This window comes from Mesocricetus auratus, unplaced genomic scaffold (assembly GCF_017639785.1).
Source record: "Mesocricetus auratus isolate SY011 unplaced genomic scaffold, BCM_Maur_2.0 Super-Scaffold_100021, whole genome shotgun sequence".
NCBI lineage: Eukaryota > Metazoa > Chordata > Mammalia > Rodentia > Cricetidae > Mesocricetus > Mesocricetus auratus.
The window spans coordinates 27,479,242-27,502,648 of NW_024429202.1; positions in this window are offsets into that span (position 1 = coordinate 27,479,242).

Below are 23,407 nucleotides of genomic sequence, written 5' to 3' on the forward strand. Positions count from 1 at the left end.
CCACCTCCACTTAGACCCTCATACCAATCTCTTCTGAGAACTTCACTGACCCACTCCAAATGGTCCAGCAGGCTTCTAGACATTCCAGGATATCTAATTACCAGTGACAGCATTTCATATCCATTGGTCACTCTGCTGATTGGTTTTAAGTGTCAACATAACCTAGAATCACCTGTGAACAAAGTTTTAATAAATAATGATCTAGAACAGGTTGGCCTGTGGACATTTTTATAGGAGTTTGAATGTAATTGCCCCCCCCCAAATCTCACCAAGAGTGGCACTATTAGGAGGTGTGACTTTGTTGGGGTGGGTATAGCCTTTTTGGAAGAACTATATCACTGTGGAGGCTGGTTTTGAGGTTTCCTTTGCTCATGATACCGCTCAGTGGCTCGGTTCACTGCAGACCAAGATGTAGCCAGCACCATATTTGCCCGCACACCACAGTGCTCCTGGTTATGATGATGATGGACTGAACCTCTGAAACTGTAAGCTAGGCCCCAGTTAAATGCTTCCTTTGTAAGAGTTACTGTGGTCGTGGTGTCTTTTCACAGCAATAGAAACCCTAACTAAGACACTGTCTTGACTACTAAGTTATATAGGAAGACCCGCACTATTGTAGACAGCAGAGGATTCTGACCTGCATTAAGAGTGAAGAAAGCTAGCTGAGACCTAGCAAGCAAAGCTGTGTGTATTCCTGCTTTGCTATTGGCTATGAATGCAACATCACTAGCTGCTTGAGTTCCTGCCTAATATCCCCAGAATAATGGGCTGTAACTTGGAATTGTAAGCTGAAATAAGCCCTTTCTCCCCAAAGTCACCTTTTGTTGCAGCAACAAAAACGAAGGTAGGACAGCCACTTACTCTCCATCTGAAATGCTCCGTTCCATCGCCTCTCATCCCTTCCACTTATCTTTGTCACAGAAATGCCACTGTGAGAGTTACTTGTCAGGTAGGAAGAGCCACTTCTCTGCTCTTCCAGGACCTGCTCCTTCCACTCATGCATCATCACAGACGACAATCAGCAGGATTTCCAGAAGGCCACAGATGGCAGTGGCTAGCAGGGCCCCGGTGAGTGCAGTCGGCTGCCTGGATGATTTCAGTCTTCTAGCGCCAAAACCCAGCTTAATAACTGAGTCAGTGTGGAGAGAAATGACGTGAAGGATGGAGAGACAAACCATCCAGGTGCAGTGCTGCCCACCGGCACAGTAGGAGCAGAGTCTTGTTCTTTTCTGGAGCTGGTCTCTGTTCTCTCCCTCCTCCTCCTCTTCCTCCCTCTTCTGTCTTTCATGTGTGTGTGCATGTTTTTGCACCTGTGTGGGCATGCATGTGGAACCCTGAAGTTGATCCCAGGAATGGTCCTTGATGTCCTCCCATTTCATTCACAGTGATTGTGTTTTCTAATCACACCCAGAGCTTGTTGACACGGGCAGTCTTGCTAGCCAGCTTCCTCTAAAGAATCCTTTGTTTCTGCTCTCCTGTCCAATTCCAGGTGGGCTACTATGTCCACCTGGCATTTACCTGGGTTTCTAAGGATCCAAACCACAGTCCACAGGATTGTATGATAAGCATTTCAACCATTGCCCCATAAGCCCCATCCCCAGATTCTGTTTTTGAGAACTGCTTCATAGATGGCAGCAAGATGAAGCCCAGGTTTAGAAGGGGGTATGCAAATGATGCTTCTGTCCCTTCACAGACACACCTTCTAATAGTGCCACTCCCTTTGGGGGGCACTTTCTTTCAAACCATCACATTCTACTCCCCGGCCCCCCAAAGGCTTGTAGCCATATCACAATGCAAAACTGCATCCAGTCCAACTTCCAAAGTCTTCATAGTTTGTCACAGGTTCAACAAAAATGTTTTAAACTCCAAAGCTCAAAGTCCCTTCTGAGATTCATGCAACTGATTAACTATAATCACCTATAAAATCAAAATAAAAATGCCGATCACATACTTCCAACATATAGTGGCGCATGATATATATTACCATCCCAAAATGTAGGGAAAGGAGCAAAACAAGACTGAAAATGAGCTGGGCAAACTCCAAACTCTGCATCTCCATATCTGGTATCAAAATGTTCTTCAGATTTCCAACTCTTTCCAGCTATATTGACTGCAACACGCTTCTTTCTCTTGGGCTGGTTCCAATCTCAGTAGCTCTCCTCAGCAGATATCCCACGACTCTGGCATCTCTAACGTCTTGAGATCTCCAAGGCACAGCTTCATATATGACCTCTCTGGACCTCCATTCAGGGCCACCCCTGAAACATGCCTGGTCTCAGCAGCTTTCCTTAGTTGTGGAGGCAAATTCCATAGCTCCTTTCTTCTATCCTTAATTCTAAAGCTAGAACCATGTGGCCAAAGCTGCCAAGTTCTGCTGCATGATGGGGCTAGGGCATGGCCCCTCAGTTCAGTTACATCTTGGCTAGCTTTATGTTTTCCATGGTTGCCTTTATTGCCTAAGCTTGTCTGTTCTGGAATTTGCTCTGTAGACCAGGCTGACCTCCAATTTAGAGATCTGTCAGACTCTGCCCCTGGAGTAATGGGATTTAAGGCTAATACTACCACAACCTGCTTTAAGCTTTTCTTTAATTCCTTTTCACAAGTTGGAAACTTAACTGGGTGGGATCTTGCTTTAAGGTCACCATTCCCTTTATTCAATTTTTTTCTTTTAATTTTAAATAGCTTGTTTTACATGTCAATCCCAGTTCCCTCTCCCTCCCCTCCTCCTGCACCCCCCCCCCGCCTTCCCCCCATCCTCCCACCCTAGCGCCATTTCCTTCCACATAGGGGATATCTAGGTCACCACTCCCTTTATTCAATTTTTAAAAACTTTTAAAATTAATTTATTTTTTACATTCCAACCCCAGTTTCTCCTCCCTCCATCTATTCAATTTTTAAATCTGTTTATCTCCTTGAACACAGAATTGAGCTCTATTCCACTTAACTGCATCCCTGGTGCTTTTCTTTCCCCTCAAATTTTGCATTGCCTTGCTCCTTTCCATTATAAATCTGTATAAGAGTGATCAGTAATAATACTAGTCTGTTTTGAGATTTCCCCGCCAATGGAATTAATCCAAATCTCTTCACTTTGGCCTCAGGCAGATTCTTTGGACAAAGGTAAAAAGCAGCCACTTTCTTCACCAAAACCTCACAAGAAAGATTTCTAGGCAACGCACTAAAGTTCTCTTCTGAAACCTCCTGAAACAGTGCCTCCCTCCCCGCTCCCACAGTTCAAATCATTCTCAGCACCACTGTCTTCCATGCTCCTACTAGTATTGCCCATTAAGCATTGCTTAAAGAGTTCCACTGCTTTCCTAACCCAAAATACCAAAGTCCAAATTCCTCCAAACAAAAACATGATCGGGTTTATCACAGCAGCACCCAAGCCCCTGGTATCAATTTCTGTCTTAGGGGTTCAATCGCTGTGAAGGGGCACCATGCCTGGCAACTCTTATATAGGAAAACACCTAATTGGGTGGCTTATACTTCAAAGGTTCAGTCCATTATCATAATGGTGGGACAAGACCACAACTACTCCAACAAGGCCACACCTTTTAGTAGTGCCAATCCTACTGGGGGGTCATTTTCTTTCAAATCACCCCAATGTGTTTCAGTTTTAGTTCAATTTTGTGATGTTAGCAAGCCTTGGACCCAATTACTTGTAGCATAACATCTCTGTCTTCTTATATCCTTTCAAGGAGCTTTAAAAGAATACCCTCTGTTCTCCCTATGAAGGCTGAAGTTGTCACTTCAGACTCTAACAGTTTGACTGACTCTAATAAACCCTTTGCTTGAAGGTTGGTCTGACTCTGTCTCCTCCGAATTCATTGTCCTCTAAACAGAAGAGTGACACTTATCTCTTTTTTTCATGTTTTTTTTTTTTGAGACAGGGTCTTATGTGGCCTTGAACTCACTATTTAGCTGAAGATGACCTGTAACTTTGCCTCTACCTCCAGGGCAGTTACTGGTATACACCATCATGCCTGGTTTACACAGTACTGGGGACTGAACCCAAGGACTTGTGAATGCTAAGCAAGACTCTACTGATGGAGCCATTCTCCTGTCTCACCTTGTCTCCCTAGTATTGTATGAAACATGAGCTCTGCAGGGTCCATGACAGCTTCCTTCCTGTTTAAGCTGCATCAGCTCCCACAGAATGGGGGACCCATGCTTCCTGGCACCCCTAGTCAGAACAAAGTTGGAGCCCGGTCAGATTTGTGCTTTTAACCAATGAAGTTTAAATTGAGTAAAACCACAGAAAGGGAATTTAGGATTGAAAGGTGGGTATTTCAAATTATGTGCTCATTAAACAGTGGTGTTCAGGCATCCCTGGTTGGACCAAGTGATAGCATCTGTAAGCATCAGCTACTGAATTTTATGAGCAAAGTTATATTCATTAGCGGTAACTGCAGTGCGAGCTCATCTCCATGCTGTGTTTAAGCACTGCTCACCTGCACTTCCGTGGTTCATGCTGTTTACGGACACAGGCGGGGTTTAAAGTGAAATGTGCAGCATTCTGAGAGTTATTCGGCTGTGATGCTGCCCAAACTCTCATCAAATTGTGAAAATAAAGCAGACAGCCACTCAGTGCCACAAGATTGAGTGTTTTCGCCCTCTGAGCAGGTTCTGGGTTCAAACTGCTGGGGATTTCACGCTGAAGCAATGCCTGGTGGATTACCATCTCCTCAAGTGGTCTAGAAATATGTACTAGAAATATATGGCGTGGATGTCAAGTGGGCTCCCAGGGATGCTGCTGCTCAGTGGGGAGTCTTCTCACAAAGTCATTCTGACATCCACTCTGGAGTCTCTCTGATGTGATTCCTCTTCATCCTGTCACTGCACCACAAGGCCCTCATCACTTGCTAAGACCCTTGAACAAGGACGATGGCAGGTCCTTTCTTGCTTTTCACTGAAGTCTGAGCAGTGTTAGTACTTGAGCTGATTGTTTCTCAATGACATCATTTTGCATGTAGTCCCACCTTTGTGACTACCCACTTCCTTCACGGCCATCTGGATTCAGTAAATGATGCTGGTCCATCCTGACTCTGTGCTCCTTGCCAATTATTCATCTGTGTGAGAGTGAGATGCTGATTTGGCCAGAAGATACAGGAGGACGCAGTGTATGTGTGTGTTGGGGCTGTCCAAGAAATGTTGCTTCACTCCTATGAAGAGAACTGAGAATTATATGTTACTGGGCACTGCAGTAATATATGCAAAGGCTGGAACAAATGCAGCCACCTTGCAACTATGAGGAATCTTCCTACAGGAGCAACCCAACATATGACACATAAAGATAAACAGAATCTGGGTTTGGAGTGGTATTTTCGGGCTGCTAGGCTAACCAACCATTAATTCTAGACTTCTTCATATTGAGATAACATATTTAGAAAAAATATTTTCTTTATATTTAAGCAAAACAAATCAAGGCTCTCTGTTGCTCACAACTGAGGCATCTAAAGTGCTTATATTCTTGTAAGGCGGTGGCCATAGTCTGCCTGCAGAGCTCTCTTCATCCTCACAAAACTGGAGCTGTGCCTGGAAAAGCCGACTCCTCTAGTCCCATCTTCTATTTTCCATCTCTCTGAACCTGACTACTGGAACACCTCGTGCAAGTGGACTCACACAGCCATCTGTCATGGCTGGCCCACGCAGAGCTTCAAGCTTCATCTGTGTTACAGCATGTGCTGACTTCTTTTCCCTTTATGGATAAGCAGTATTCTATTATATGTGCATACCATGTTATTCACTCAGTTGCCAGTGGCATCTTGGATGTTCCCGTGTTTTGGAAATTGTGAATAATGTTGCTATTGACGTGATTGTGCATATGTGCTGTAGGGACCCTGCTTCAGATCCCTCAGGGTAAATACCAGAAAGCATAGCATTGGTGGCTGTTCTGTGTTTAATATTTTGAAGCACTGCCTGCTGTTTCTCACAGTGGTCCATTCCTTCACTTTAATCGCTGTGCTGTGTCTACAGAGTTCTGTGACTGGCATGGTGGATTGGGCTCTTTGAACTTTTATAGCTCATGCCATAGACCCTCCCACTGGCACACAACCCAGGAATCAGGGCAAATTGTATTGAATGAACAGCTAAGGGAGAGAAGACCAGGTGCTTTTATCTCTGACCTAGAACACCCGGAAAGGGGAGGATGCCTCCTATGACAGGTCTTCAAGACCTCCCTGCTCTTGCTCACGGTCTCCTATTCATACTCCCATAACCCCACCCATACTCAGGGCTTCTGGAAGCCCTGCTAATGTTTTTCTTAGTCTTACACACTTTTGTCTTAGGCTGTGAACATTACTGAAATGTAATGGTTGGTAATTGTCTCTGAAACAGTTGCCATAGCTTATCCTTTAAGACTTTGCCTTAGTAATTTGCCTCAAGAGATGCCCCAGCAGAAAAGGCATGTCTTAGTTAGGGTTACTATTGCTGTGATGAAACACCGTCACCAAAAGGCAAGTTGGGGAGGAAAGGCTGTATTTGTCTTACACTTTCACATTGCTGCTTATCATCAAAGGAAGTCAGGGCAGTGTTTAAATCAGGGCAGCAACATGGAGGCCATGGAGAAGCGCTGCTTACAGGCTTGCTCACCATGGCTTACTTAGCCTGCTTTCTTAAAGAACCCAGATCCAGCTGCCTGTGATTGGCTCCACCCACAATGGACTGGGCCCTCCCACATCAGTCACTAATTAAGAATATGCCCTACAAGCATACGGGGGCATTTTTCTCAGTTGTGGTGTCTTCCTCTCCAGTGACTGTAGCTTGTACCAAGTTGACATAAAATCAGCAAGCATAAGGCTCATGCTGCAGACAAGATTTTCTGTCCTGCAGGTAGCCTGTGCACACAAAGGTCTCACAGCAAATCAGGCTGCCAGCCTGTCTAGAGGACAGGGAAATTCCTAGAAACTGAATTTGTATGTGTGGGCTTGTTCAGATGACTGGTGTGTGTGTGTGTGTGTGTGTGTGTGTGTGTGTGTGTGTGCGTGTGTGTATGTGTGACCATTCATGTGGCTGTATGAGTGTGGGGGTGCATGCATGTATGTCATGGATGTGGAGATCAGAGGACAATACCTTGTATCACTAGTCAAAGGCATTCCACCTCTTAGTGCCACAGGTTGGCCAAGAATCCAGATCAAGCCACTTGTCCTCAAGCAGCCAATTGAAACAGCAAATTAATAGTGAAAAGCAGAAAAAGGAGATTTATTCAGTGGGGCTACATTGTGGGGGGCTGTTAGCTAGTGACTCCCTTTACCCCAAAGTAGATCTTTAGGATACTAAAGTGATGCTAAGGTTTAAGTAGAGGCCAGTGCTATGCATATCTAGGCATAAAGCTGTACTGAGCAATGTATGGTCCTGTTCACCACTGACCCACCATTAGCTCTTCTATAAGGTGGTTTACTAACGGTAAATCTCCTCCCCCTCGTAAGTTTCCTTGGGGAAGTCTATTTTCTTGGGGCCCATTGCTTTAGTAGTCTCATAGTCTAAATACACAACACAATATCTTCATCCCTGTGACATGTGACACTGTTCCTGGCAAGACATCAACACCTTGTCTACTTGCCCCAGGTGTAGAGCCAATTACAGACCAAAGTAAGGATGCCACCTGCCACAGCACAGGTGACAGCTGCAATTTTGGAGTTCTCTGCACAGCTGACAGTTCTCTTGACTGATTGAAGCATTTCTCTTCCAAGCAGCTCAGCTGGTCTTAGTCTCCCAAGCAGTACTCCACTTCTCTTGAAACCTTGGGGGTGAGCATGTCTTACACATCTTATCCATTTCAGGGGCTTTCTAAGATGCCTGAGTTGTTTGTTTCCAAAGCATTAACATTTTTAAAATTATTTTTTCTATTTGTATATCTACGAGTGTATTATGAATGAATGCTATGTATGTGAAGGAACCCGAGAGAGCATCAGAACCTTTGGATCTGGAGTTACAGGGGTGCACCGGTTAGTTTTTGTCGTTGTTTTTGTTAACTTGACACAAATAAGAGTTGCTTAGAAAGAGGGAACTTCAGTTGAGAAAATGCCTGCATCAACTTTGAAGGTAGGCTATTCAGTGAGGCATTTTCTTGGTTAATATTAATGTGGGAGGGCCTAGTCCATTTCAGGTGGTGTCACCCCGGGAAGGTTATCCTGTGCGGTATAAGAAAGGTTGCTGAACTTGATTCTGAGGAGTAAGTCAATAACAACACTCCCCTGTGGCCTCTGCATCAGTTCCTGCATTGATTCCTCCCCTGTCTTCCCTTCATGACTATAAGTTGTAAGATGAAATAAACCTTTCTTCCCCAAGTCACTTTTGGTCACAGTGTTTATCATAGCAACAGAAAGCCAACGAGAACAAAGCAGGTTGTGAACTGCCTGACACAGGTTTTGAGAACTGAACTCAGGTCACTCTGGAAGAGCAATGTACTAGTCAGGCGTCTCTAAATGAACAGACAGTTTGAAAAAAAATATACACACGCACATATAGGCTAAATTACAGTGATTTTCAGTATAACAATGCCTGTCCTAACGACGACTGCCTGACGCTGGAGAGGCTGAGAACATGGTAGCTGTGAAACCCATGATACGGGTTGTCTCAGCAGTCCCAACCTGATGCTAAAGGCCTGGGGATTCCTGGAGAACTACTGGACTTGGTTTTATATTGGAAACCCTAAAAAGCTGGTTATAATAAGAGTAACAGAATGTGGCAGCAACAAAGTTGATGTACTTGCCAACAAAAGTGAGAGCAAGCAGACAAAAAGTGAAATTACCTTTTTCCATGTCCTTTCACGGGGGCTGCACTTGCATTTAGGGAGGGTCTTCCCATTTCAATAATCTGATCAAGGAAATGCCTCATGAGAGGTCCCATAGGCTTATGTTCTAGTTGGTTCCAGGTCCAATAAAACTGGTAACCAAGAGTAACCATTAATGCAGCAAGCTCTCTTAACCATAGATCCATCTTTCAAGCCTCAACTTCCCAAGACTTAAGGAGCCGCCCTTTAGACCTTCCTGCGTCTCTGTAAGCTTTGGAGGAAATTGGGTATTGCTTCTGACATAACACATACCAGGCCAGTTAGACAACATAGTCCCCCACGGCCTATAACTTCATAAAGCAGACCTGACTAGGCCCATGAGCTCACAGGGATTCACCTGTGTCTACTTTCTATCTCACCTACAATGGAGTTACAAGCTTGTGCCATTGTGCCTGACCTTTTACATGGGTTCTGAGGATCCAAACTCATGTTTTCACACTTGTGGGCAAACACTTTATTGACTGAGTGATCTCCCCCAGCCCAGTCCTCAGTTTTCAACACCACTTAGAGATGCCGCTGTTCATTGCTTACACCTTGCTTTCTTCAGTGCACATAGATTTGCCCAGAAAGTCTGAGTGTCTAGTAAACTTTAGAAGGGAACAGTTTTTCATGGTGCTGGGGATCTGAATTCTGGTGTTCTTGTCTGTACAGCTTTATCCACTAAGCCATCTGTACCTTTATCAAATGATGGTATCATGGTAATTTTAGAAAGTAGTTCTAAATGGCAAACGGGCATCTTCTCCACCATCTTATGTAATGTGTCCCACTGTGTAGGCCAAGCTGCTCTTTTCAGGCCATTTTAGTTCACAAATGGAGAAATATTACAGCAGAAGCAAACCTGTGTTTTGTAACTGGGAGTGGATTGGTGGGTGTAAGTGTTACCGTTGTTGACTGTTGTCACCACAAAGACAAATATGTTACGTATCTTCTAAGAGAGGACAGAGCATCACTGATGAAGCAAAGAAGACCGGAGAGAAAAGGAAGTGGAGACCAGGGGCCACGGGAAAGACTTTTCAGGCTTGGTAGAGGTGCTAAAATGGACTTGGGACAGAATAAACCTCAGTAACACTGGCCTCCTGTAGCAAGAGAAGCCAGGATGGGAGACGCAGCAACAGTCTGCAGGAAAGAGAAAATTCCTTCCATGAATTTACTCTTAAAGGGGAACAGACATGCTAGAGGCAAGGAGTTAATGCAAAGTTAATGTGCCCAATGGGCTGTGTGAATGTGCCTTGTGGTTGCTGCATGCTAGAAGCTAAGCAGCTTCGGAGCTAAATAGGATATAAGGACACAGAGCCTGTTCGCTTGGACCTAGGAGGCAGGAAGCTGATCGTGTTGGTGCGCCTTGCCATGAGCTTCTGTGTTCTGAAGGCCAATGTGGAGAACCTGCTCTTCTTGTGATAGGAGAGAATCTGCAAAGGGGAATAACTGATCCCTTGCAATCTAACACAAATATGCTCAGAAGTACAAACACCAACTCCAAGAGACAAAGAACAACAACCCATGGACTCTAACGAGGAAATGAAAAGTCACAAAATATCTACAGGACAAGCTACTTAACTACTTTGGGAAATAAACTGCAAGGAACAAAAGGAGGTAGGACAAAGATCTACAGGTAAAAGAGACTCAAGAAGCAAGTCATCCAACGCCTCATTCAGATACCACTATGAGGAAAAAAAGTCATTCTAAAAAGAAATTTTTGGAGACAATTAGAAATATGAACATTAGCCTGGAAAATGATAATATGAAATAATTATGGCCAAGTTTTAAAATGCAATGTTTTGAAAAGTATCCTCTTTTTTAGAGAATATACACTAAAATTTTAATACTTATTTTTATTTGTATTTATGTGTGTCTATGTTCCTGTATGATATGTGTGATGGTACCTAGGAATCTAGAAGAGGGCTTTGGATTTACTGGAGCCGGAGTTACAGGCAATTGTGAGCCACCTGGATGACTGCTAGGAACTGAACTTGGGTTCTCTGGAGTGGAAGTGCTTTTTTTTTGCCACAAAGACATTTCAAATTGCTTGGGAATCATATTACATAATATGGATTTTTGTGAAGAAAAATTTGGAAAATGGAGATGTGAGTAGAAGAATAAAGACTTGCCAAAAAAGAGTAAATGCCAAGCAAAACAGATAGGAGTCACAGTTCATTACGACACTCCTGTAGCATTTGCATAAAAGATTGATTTTGAACATATATATTTTAAAATTTCAACAATAAAACATAGAAAAATATTTCATAAAAAGTAAAGAACTGCTCACTCGCTAAGGCACCTAGCCTTTAGATTAATTAACTCTGTGTTTTCAGAAACTCCTAGTGGTCTCATTTATTTTGTGTTTCTGGGATTAAGTCAGAAGCAATCTAAAATCTTTACATATAATGGTTTTCTTTGTAAGTGCACTTAGACATGAGTTTTCATTTCATGGTTCCAAAATTACTCTCCAGGTTGGGTAGAGACATCTGGCCATTTTTGAATAAGTGCACTTATTGGCAGGTGGGCAGTTTTCTGCATATGGGTGGTAACGTTATCAAAAATCTATATGCATAAATATGCATGTAATAGATGCCATATGTTGGCTCACTGCTTGGCAGCCATAGAGCAGGCTCCTCCAGCTAGCTCTTCTCTCCTTTCGTCTTTCCCCTCGATTTAAGCATAGGAGTACATGATTTCACCTCTGCTCTTTTAAATATTTCCATAGTTTACTTTAGCCTCTTTAGTAGAGACACAGGAGTTCCCCAAAAGTGGGAGGACCGGAAACCATATCAATCAAGACATGAAGCCAGATATACTTGCTGTATGTATTGGAGTCACAGAATGAGAATGGGGGAACTGTGGAGGTAAACAAGGTAGAGTTGCAAGGTGCATCAGTTTACCCAGAAAGCCTTGGAGAGTCTGGTAAGGTTGAGCTCTAGCTGCTCCATGGGACTGCTTCTCAAAGCAGTGCCTTAAACACGGCATTGAGTATGTGTGCGTGGGAGGCAGTGCACATCTGGGTTATTATTCTGCTCTAGCAGTGTTGCCTGGGGAAGCAGTCTGTCCTTAGATTAACTTTGCTGAAAGTACAAGATGGCTCCTGTACACCTGGCACCTAAGAAGAGCCCTAGAATATGTGATGCCTGGAGTGTTCTTCCTCTAGTGTCTCTTCTCCTTTGCTTAGCCTTTCTGTGATATCTATAGGGTCACTCACAAGGCTATCAGTGTGTGTGTGTGTGTGTGTGTGTGTGTGTGTGTGTATTTTAGAATGTGGATTTACAAGAAGGACACCACGTATCCTGCTCTATCTTCTGCTTATTCCCTCTGAGTGGAATTGGAGCCAGGCCAGGAAGCCCCACTGTCCAATGTAGTGTTGGGGCTACAGGATTGCATGTGGCCATAATTGGCTTTTTCCATCGGTACTGAGGATGCAAACTCAGTTCTGTATAGTTTCCAGTAAGTTCTCTTACCCACTGTGTCATTTCCCCATCCCTACTAACAGATTTTAAATATGACAGGAAATTTGGGGTGCCCCCTAATGCCTAGCAGATGTAGCCAGGCCTTTGCAAGAGGATATGTTCTTTTGTCTCTCTGTCATGGAGTCACAGGTCATCATAGACACACTCAGGAAGTGTGTGACATGGAGGGCTATGTCTTCCACCAAACATCACAGATCTCCTTCCCTGGAATCCAGTGATCCATGTCCCTGGCAGAAGCAGAACACACATATCTCTAATCACTTCCTGTCACTTCCTCAGAGCATCAGGTACAGGCTTGAAGATCATGATCTTCTCATCTCAAGCAAATCTAGATGCAAAGTTAGAGACAGAGGTCTTATTCCTCTGCTACCTCTTCATCCCTGTTTCTTCTAGATTGAAGGCCCTTGAGTGAAGGGACAATGCATCTCCCCATTATCATTCAAAATGTGAAGATGCAGACAATAATTCATTACAGTAGATCTTGCAGCAAAAAATGTTGATTCCAGATTTTTTTCTCAGCCCTTTTATTGTCTGTATATAGTAGGGTTACTGAATTTTTTGAGTTAGTCTTGTATCCTGCCACTTTGCTGAAGGTGTTTATCAGCTGTAGGAGTTCCTGTATAGAGTTTTTTTGGCCACTTATGTAAACTATCATATAATCTGCAAATAGTGAAAGTTTGACTTTTACCTTTTCAATTTGTATCCCTTTAATCTCCTTTTGTTGTCTTATTGCTCTAGCTAGAACTTCAAGTACTATATTGAAGAGGTATGGAGAGAGTGGACAGCCTTGTCTTGTTACTGATTTTAGAGGAATTGCATTGAGTTTCTCTCCATTTAGTTTGATGTTGGTTGTTGGTTTACTGTATATTGCCTTTATTGTGTTACTCCTATCCCTGGTTTCTCCAGGACCTTTATCATTAAGGGGTTTTGGATTTTGTCAAAAGCTTTTTTAGCATCTTGTGAGACAATCATGTGGTTTTTCTTTTGCAGTTTGTTTATATGGTGGATTACATTGATGGATTTTCATATGTTGAACCATCCCTGCATCACTGGGATGAAACCTACTTGATCATGGTGGATGATTTTTTATGTGTTCTTGGATTCAATTTGCCAGTATTTTGAGTATTTTGTATCAATGTTCATGAGGGATATTGGCCTGTAGTTCTCTTTCTGAGTTGTGTTTGTGTGGCTTGGGTACCAAGGTAATTGTAGCTTAATAAAAAGAGTTTGGCAATGACCATTCTGCTTCTACTGTGTGGAACAATTTGAGGAGTATTGGTACAATAGCTACAAACAACATAAAATATCTTGGGGTAACACTAACTAAACAAGTGAAAGACCTGTACAGCAAGAACTTTGAGTATTTAAATAAAAAAAATTAAAGAAGATACCAGAAAAAGAAAGATCTCCCATGCTCTTGGATTGGTAGGATCAACATAGTAAAAATGGCAATCTTGCCAAAAGCAATCTACAGATTCAATGCAATCCCCATCAAAATACTGGCACAATTCTTCACAGATCTTGAAAGAACAATTATCAACTTTATATGGAAAATCAAATGATCCAGGATAGCCAAAACAACCCTGTACAATAAAGGAACTTCCAGAGGCGTCACCATCCCCGACTTCAAGTTCTATTATAAAGCTATAGTCCTGAAAACAGCTTGGAATTAGAACAAAAATAGACAGGTAGACCACTAGACTCAAATAGAAAACCCCGATATTAACCCACGCACCTACAAACACCTGATTTTTGACAAAGAAGCTAAAACTATACAACGGAAAAAGAAAGCATCTTCAACAAATGGTGCTGGCATAATTGGATGCTGGCATGTAAAAGACTGTAGATAGATCCATATCCATCACCATGCACAAAACTTGAGTCCACATGGATCAAAGACCTCAACATCAATCCAGCCACACTGAACCTCTTAGAAGAGAAAGTGGGAAGTACCCTTGAATGAATTGGTACAGGATACAGCTTCCTGAACCTAAAACTAGAAGCAAGGACACTGAGATCAACAATTAATAAGCGGGACCTCCTGAAACTGAGAAACTTCCGTAAGGCAAGGGACACAGTCAACATGACAGAAACAGCAGCCCACAGAATGGGGAAAGATATTCACTAACCCCACATCTGACAGAGGGCTGATCTCCAAAACTTACAAGGAACTCAGGAAGCTAGTCTCCAGAACACCAAATAATCCAATTAAAAAGTGCATAGAACTAAATAGAGAAATCTCTATAGAGGAATCTAAAACGGCTGAGAGACACGTATGAAAGTGCTCAACATCCTTAGCCATTAGGGAAATGCAAATCAAAACAACTCTGAGATACTATCTTACTCCTGTCAAAATGGCTAAAATCAAAAACACCAATGGCAGTTTATGCTGGAGAGGATGTGGAGAAAGAGGAACACTCCTCCGTTGCTGGTGGGAGTGCCGACTCGTACAGCCACTTTGGAAGTCAGTATAGAGATTCCTCAGGAAAATTGGAATCAGCAATTCCACTCTTAAGCATATATCCAAAAGATGCCCATTCATACAACAAGGATGTCTGTTCCACTATGTTCATAGCAGCATTATTTATAATAGCCAGAACCTGGAAGAAACCTAGATGCCCCTCAACTGAAGAATGGATAGAGAAAATGTGGTACATTTACACAATGGAGTACTACTCAATGGAAAAAAACAATGGAACCTTGAAATTCTCAGGCAAAAGGATGGCACTAGAAGAAACCATTTTCAGTGAGGTAACCCAGTCCCCAAAAGACAAACATGGTATGTACTCACTCACATATGGATTCTAGACATGGATCAGGGGAGTGCCAATCTACAATCCCACCGCCAGAGAGTCTGGCAAACAGGGAGAACCCTAAGAGAGATATTCGTGATACACCAGAGAAGGGGAATGGGATGGGATCTCCTGAGAGGATTGGGAGCATGGGGGGAGAGGAGGGGAGAGGGAACTTGGAGAAAGAGAGAGGAAGAAGAGAAGGGGAGAGGAGGACATGGGGGAGCAGGAAGGTTGAGTCAGGGGAAGAATAGAGGAGAGCAGGATGAGAGATATCATAATAGAGGGAGCCATTATAGGTTTGAGGAGAGATCTGGTACTAGGGAGATTTCCAGAGATCTACAAGGATGACAACAACTGGCAATCTAAGCAATAGTGGAGAGGCTACCTTAAATGCCCTTCCCTGATAATGAGATTGATAACTACCTTATATGCCATCCTAGAGCCTTCATCCAGTGGCTGATGAAAGCAGAGGCAGACACCCACAGCTAAACACTGAACTGAATTCCTGGAATCCAGTTGCAGAGAGGGAGGAGTGATGGGTAAGGGGGTCAAGACTGGGTTGGTGAAGCCCACAGAAGCAGCTGATCTGAACAAGGGGGGAGCTTATGGACCCCAGCCTGATGACTGAGATGCCAGTATGGGACTGATCCAGACTCCTGGAATGTCAGTGAGGAAGCCTAGGAAATCTATGGGGCCTCTGGTAGTGGATCAGTATTTATTTCTGGTGTAAGAATGGATTTTGGGAGCCCATTCCATGTGAAGGGATGCTCTCAGCCTGGACACATGGGGGGGCCTGGGCCCTGCCTAGCATGATTTGACAGACTTTGGGGATCCCCATGGAGTGCCTGACCCTCCCTGGCGAGGGGAGGGATGATGAGGTGGGGGGGGCTGGTGGGAGGTGGGGGTGTTTCTTGAGATGAAGCATATGTGAGATGGCTGTGGGAGGAACTCCTAGAGACTGTGAGGAGTCTCTATATCCATTTGAAAAGACTTAACAAGGATTTTATAGCTGGGCCTTTGGTTTGATCTGTTCTGAGATTAGTTTTGGAGACAGATTTTGATAGATGGTAGAGGGTGGAAGCCGGCATTGGATCCTGATTCTTCTGCCTCAGCCTCTTGGCTGTTGGAATTGTAGGCATATGGAACCACACTGGGCCTGATCTGATCTCTAGTCTAAGTTAATTTCCTTCTGAAGCATTAAATGAGCTCTTACTTAGCATTACTTTACCTTTGTTAGTCATACAAGTCCTTTCCCATGGACATGGCCCTCTAGAGTTACATCAACACAGAAAGCTGAGTGACAATACCAACCACAGTGGGATGAAGGAGAGTTGCTAGCCATACATTCTGGATTAAAAGAAACACCAAGGTGTGTTTCAAAAATCAAGAAGAAAATACTTTTAATGTTTTCACTATAAGACACCATAAATACTTTATGAGACAGATGTGTCCACCCTGATTTAAATCCTATATGCCACAAACATTGCTACAAGGCAGCCCATAAATAGACAGTTGGCAGGGTTTGTATATGAATTTGAAACCAATTTAAACAGTGAAAGAGTTGGTTAAGAGAAAAATCAATAAATGGAACATAAATACAGAATCAGAGAGCTGATTGACAAGCATGATGTAAGTCTTTCACATGTTAGACATAAGATACTCGTAATAGTTAGCCTTACTTGTCAGCTTGACACAAGATAGAAGCACCTAGGAGTAGCCTCAGTGAGGGATTGGAAGCACTGGATTGGTGTGTAGGCTTGCCCAGGGGTTTTTCTTGATACCCAGCCTCCTGTGAGAGGCATGGGACCTGAACTGTGGAGGAATAGACAAAAGTGAACTGAACAAGCAAGTAAGAATATGCTTATTCTCCCTTTGGTCTTGACTACAGATCTGGTCTGACGTGACTGCCTTCCAGAGATACTGTACTGCAATGGAAGCAAAACAAAGACATTATCATGAAGAAAAATTGAGACAATCTGATGACTTCTGTAAGGAAATAGGAAGTTTTAAAGAAAGTTCTTCCTAAAGAAGGAAAAAATGTCTCCTGATGGGAGTTGGGTAGAGCAGAAAGACAGGAGGAGCACAAAGAGGACTCCAAATGGGGACTGCATGTTTCAGAGTGCTACACGACTGTCTCATGAGGTTAGAGTATGAGGAGAAATGTATGACACTGTTAACATAAATTATGAGAGGGGGATCAGTGACTTCAGATTCAGGCTATAATACATCAAGTGTGTGTATTTGTTGTGTGACACTACTCCTGGGAAGACATGAATGAATGCCTGCTCACACCAGAGAGGGAATTAACAATAAACCAAAGTAAGGATATCACCAATAAGTTTATTGGGGCTACTTACAGAAATATTGTTGAGAGGTTTACTTACAAGAGGAGAATTGATCCAAATACAGTCATATCACCAAAGCCCACCCCAGCATGGGTGAGAGCTCATAAAAGCTAGAAACTTGGAGTACACTGCACAGCCTGCAGGCAGTACTACAGGTTGGAGTCCTATCCAGGTAGTTCTGTTGGTCTGAGTTTCTTCCAGGTAGTTCAGCTAGTTTCTGCTCTTTTTAGGCAGCTCAGCTTGTCTAAGAGTGCCTCACAACAGTCCTCACCATGTCCATACGTTCATAGAGTATGTGGTTTGAATGAGAATGTCCCTGGTAGGCTCATATGTTTTATTCTCAATAGGCTCATATGTTTTACATGTTTGGTCCCTAGTTTGTGGAACTTTTTGGGGAGAATGAGGGGGGTGGCCTTGTTGGAGGAGGTGTGACCTTATGGAGGGAGTGTGTCACTGGGGATGGGCTTTGAGGTTTCATAAGCCCACATTATTTAGCTCTCTCTGCCTTATGATTATGGACCAAGATGTGAGTTCTCAGCTAATGGTCCAGTGCCATGCCTGTCTGCTTCCCATCATGATGGTCATGGACTGAATCCCTGAAGCTATAAGCAAGCCCTGAATAACACGCCTTGTCTTATAAGTTGCCTTGGTCATGGTGTCTCCTTCCAGTATTAGAATAGTAACTAAAAAGGGGAGGAAGAGGTCTAGAGGATCTGGTCAAATTCAGGGACTTCCTGAAGCCTTTGAGTTGTTTGCTTCCTGAGTTTAGTGAGCTTCCCTACAAGATGTTGTTTTACCTCCTCTTACTGTATTCAATGTCTTAATGAGTTTTCATGTTAGAATATCCTGTTGTCTCATCTTCCCTTCAACACTCTGTATTTTAACAAGCTTTCCTCCAAGATGAAGGTTGTAATCTGAGTAACCGCTGCATAACAATATTGTTATTTCATGCAGTAAACATTTATGCATGTGTATGATGGGAAAATATAATGAAAAGGAAAAATAATAGCACATGATCAGCATACATAAGAAAAAAACCTAGGGAAAGTTGCAGGCAATGAGACAGAAGGAAGAAAATAACTAGAAGCAGGACAATGCATTTAAATGTAAATGCATGGATGAAAATACATATTTTATGCTTTTCAGTAATCACCTAAAACTCAAAGATCTCACAGATATTAATAATGGAATCCTAGTGAGTGTGGTGGCACAGCACAGTAAGGAAGGATTACACTAGAACACGACGCCTGAGGATTGAGGTAAGATAAATAAGTATCTTTGTTCATTTTAAAAATGGATTCTTGTTACTGTGAACAAACATAAATTTCTTCACTCACTTTTTTTAGAAAGCAAATGGAATTAGCAGGCTTAGGAGTTATCTACTAAAAAACTGACGAGATTAAGAGATATGATATATCTGTTGGCTCACAATGATGGTAGTGTTAACTACCATGAATATTCTATAAGAGAAGGACATCCAGACATGGCTAACTTCACAGAAATCCCACTAGAGTAGATTTGCAGGTTTCAATCAGAAGTGGGACAATGTAGTCTTCTTTTCAAAATCAGAATGCAGAACAAATTAAAAAAAACATAGTGTTAACCTTCACACATTAGAGCATTTACAAATAACACAACAAGCTTTATGTTTTTGACAGCCCTCCTTTGTATGCTCCATTTTCTCACTATTGGTTCCAAGTTTTATTTTCATTCCCAATTAAGCCAGCGAAATGAACAACAACAACAACAACAACAAAAGCCTTCCTAGGGCCTGGAGAGATGGCTCAGCAGTTAAGAGTTCTTGCTGCTCTTGCATTGGGTGGTGGTTTGGCTCCTAGCATCCATGTAAGGTGTCTCATCGCCACCTGCAAATCCAGTTCCCAGGGATCCGACGCCCTCTTCTGATTTTGTGTCACCTGCACACACATGATGGACACATATGCACACACATACGAAAGCAAAACAATTGCCAAAGAAGCACTCAAAACGGAAAGAAATAAAACCAACCCACAAAGCTTTTAGAGATGGAAAACTCAGCACTCCATTTTGTAGAATGTTTTAAAAGATAGTGTAATAAAAAATCCATTTCTTGTTAGTGTTTTGGAAATGTGCATGTTTGGATATTTCATAACATCCCTGTAGCCCTAAGGATGGCTTTGGAGCCAAGACTGTTTCCGGATCCTGTGAAGTTCTAGCTATTGTTTCTCTTGGTGAACATTCCACCTCTGCTGTAATTCCCTTTGTTGAAATAGTCACTTTGACCAAGGAAAACAGGACCACAATGGGGTAGATAGATAGCTGATCTCTCACAGCTGCCGCCGCCATGGTTTGTGACAGTTGCCTCTCCTGTTATACCCACTATAGCTACTCCTTAGAGGTTGTCACCATGCATGTAGAACGCTCCAGACCCTCCGGGACTACCTCTGCTGAATGGCTTCTTGCCATTCTAATTTTAATCACACTTCTTTGAGCCCATGTTTAGTTTCCTTTCTGTGTGATGCCTTTTTGCTTTATTACTTCTATTGATCCCAAAGCTTCCGGTCTTCTCCCCTCTGAAGCTCAATATAGATTATTTCACCAAAGCTTCAGCCCCCGCCGGCAGGGTGAAGGCTCCATTCATTTTTAAGACTGCATGTTCTGCTAACTTTTCTCTGCTTTGGCTTTCTTTTGTGTTCTCTGCTTAGAGAGGACAGGTTTTGGGCAAACTGCAACAGCTTCTTATTAGAATCCAGTAAACAGGCATATTTTTAACCTCTTGGGAACGCACATTGTCTGACCCAGGCTAAATTTCCCTTCATTCCCCACAGCAATCTCAATCAACCCTCAAGGATGCCGTGAGGCTGTCTGAAGCAGCATGCCCATTTTCCCATTACCTGCCGTTGTTTCTTTAGGCCTGTGCCATCATTGTTATCTATCACGGTGTTCGCCCCATGAATATTATATTTCCCAGGTTTTGAGCTGCATGTTTAGTAACCTAGAGTATTTTTTCAGGTCCTGGCAAGCCAATCATCAATATGATGTCACAGCCGCCCTTCTCTTTAGGTCCCTTTGGTTCTCTAACTCTGTCATCTAAGGGGCCATTTTGAATAACTGTACAGTCTTTATATATTGGAAAATATATCTCTTCCTTCTGACCAAAAATGAAATTGAACTGCACACATATAGCAAGAACAAGTGGGGACAGTGGCCATTAAGTGAGAATGTCCTATTGACCTTGAAGACAACACTAACGTCATGTGTATTCCTACTTCCAAAGCTAACAAAACATAATCACATCATTGTATCAAACTCCATAATCTTCCCCCTCAGTTTCATGTTTTTATTTCCTTAATAAAAACACTTATAAGAAAATTCATCACCAAGAGGAACCCGCTTGTGACCAGTTAATTTGAATTTCATATATGTCAATATCTTAAAGTTTTTAATTTTAATTTTATTTTTAATTACATGTATAAGCACCCATGTAAGTGTAGGTTCCCTCAGAGGTCAGAAGAGAGTGCTGGATCCTCTGGAACTGGAATTACAGTTGGTTGCTATAGGATCTGGGAACAGAACATAAGTCCAGGGCAAGACCAGAAAGTACTCTTAACTACTGAACCATCTACTGGTCTCTTTTGTATATAAATGTTCTATTGGGATCTTTCTGTAATCTCTACCTCAAAACTATGCCTTCCACCCACTTCAAATGTGTACTTTCTTCAACTACCCCGAAGCCAAACCTTCTATACAAGGGCAGAAGTACTCAAGTGACCTCTCTCGATATTTCCAAAGGTGGATCACAATGAGAAGGACAATGAGACACATTGCTGTCATCCATGTGCTCATCTTCAACAGATGGCCAAGGAAGTGCCTCACAGTGCACATTTTCTTCAATGTACCTCAAGCACCTGTGGTCCTGATCTCCCAGGTCTTTTATTTCCCTCTTCTGTCCTGTGTGCTTTCCTCCTGCCTGCTGCTGGCCCTCCTCCCCCAGGGCACCACCAGGGTCAGGTGTACTGAGGAAGGACTGCCGCTCTTCTTCGGTGGCATCTGCTCCATGCATCACAGTTGGTGGGGCTCTGAGCTGGCCTTCCTCTCCCACCTCCATCTGGCTGCTATCCAGTATAGCCATACCTTCCTCCTCCTATCACCAGCCATGCCTGCGGCTTGAGGGCTGCTCCATGCTTAGGTTGGAGGCACTGTTCCAGGACAGGTGGGCTTAGCTATGTGGGGTCCCTTTAAACTATATTAATTTTAGGATCTGTGAAGATTTCTATAAAAAAAACAGCTGAAAATTGCACTTGACTTCATTGATCCTGTAGATGAATCTTGGAAGTTTTAGCACCTTAACAATGCTTGTCTTCTACTTTACATTGCTAACTTTCCACCATATCAGGGTTAGCCTTCCACCTTAACAATGCCTGCATTCTACCATAAGGATTCTACCTTCTAGTCTAGAAACACAGACTATTTTTTCAACTACTTAAACTTTTCTTAATTTCTTTCAAATATATTTTGCTTTTACATTTCTCTGCTTCCTTTTGTGGGAATGAAGAAGTGTTGCCTCAGGTTGGTTGCTCGTTAGGTTGAAGTGAGAGAGACCTCTGAGGAGAGGTGAGACAAAGATGTCTTTCAGCCCTGGCTGTGACAAGGTCCCCTTAGTAGATCACCTTAGAGCTAGAAGCTGGATTGGGCAGAGGAGTGCAGCCACTGAGAGAAGGGCTGGGATTGTGGGGCTGAATCTGCTCATGGGAGGTTCCCCCTTTTTCTTTTTTCTTTTTTGTCACAAATGATAGAATTGAATTCTTTTCATGGCTTAATAGTATTCCGTTGTGTTTATACACCATGCTTTTTAATGCATCGATCAGTCGTCAAACATTGCATCTTTCTGTTTGTAGGAGACATGAATGTTGAAATAAACACATGCATGTAAATGTCTCTTCAGCATGCTTCTTTTGTTCCCTTTGGGTATACACCCAGGAGTGGGACTGGGAGAATGTTTTGAGGAAACATCATCGTGTTTTCTACTGATTTACCTTCCCAGCAATGGTGTACACAATTCCCTTTCCATCACACCCTCACAAGCCCCTCTTTCCTTTGGTTGTTTTATTTATTTATTTATTTTTAAGTTTAAATTTAGATTAGAAACAAGGTTGCTTCACATGTTAATTCCAGGTCCCTCTCCTTTTCCCTCCCCTCTTCCTGTGCCATCCCCCCGACCCCCCAATATCCCCTCATTTCCACAGGGAGGGTGAGGCCCTCCATGGGGGTGTCCATAGTCTGTCATTTCATCCAGGGCAGGGCCTAGACCCTCCCCCAAGAGTTCAGGGTGAGAGTGCATCTCTCATTGTTGGATGGGAGTCCAAAGTCCATTTGTATACCCAGGATAAATACTGATCTACTGCCCAAGGCTCAATAGATTACCTAGGCCTCCTCACTGACACCCCCATTTAGGGGGTCTTGATCAGTCCCATGCTGGATTCCCAGGCATCAGCCTGGGATTCAAGAGTTAACCCTTGTCAGGTCAGCTGTTTCTGGGGGTTAAACCAGCCCAGTCTTAATCCCCTTGGTCATCAGTCCTCCCTCTCTGTTACTGGCTTTCTTGAGTTCAGCTCAGTGCTTAGCCATGGGAGTCTGCCTCTGCTTCCATCAGCCACTGAATGAAGGTTCTGTTTCTCAAATGCTCTGGCCATGGGATTGTAGGCTGGCACTCCCCAGATCTAGGTCTAAAATCCATATATGAGAGAGTACATGCCATGTTTCTCTTTTTGTGACTGGGTTACCTCACTCAGGATGGTTTCTTCTAGTGTCATCCATTTGCCTGCAAATCTCAGGATTCCATTGTTTTTTTTTCTGCTGAATAGTACTCCATTGTCTAAATGTACCACATTTTCTCTATCCACTCTTTGGTTGAGGGGCATGTAGATTGCTTCCAAGTTCTGGCTATTACAAATAATGCTGCTATGAACATAGTGGAACAGACATCCTTGTTGTATGAATGGGCATCTTTTGGATATATGCCTAAGAGTGGAGTTG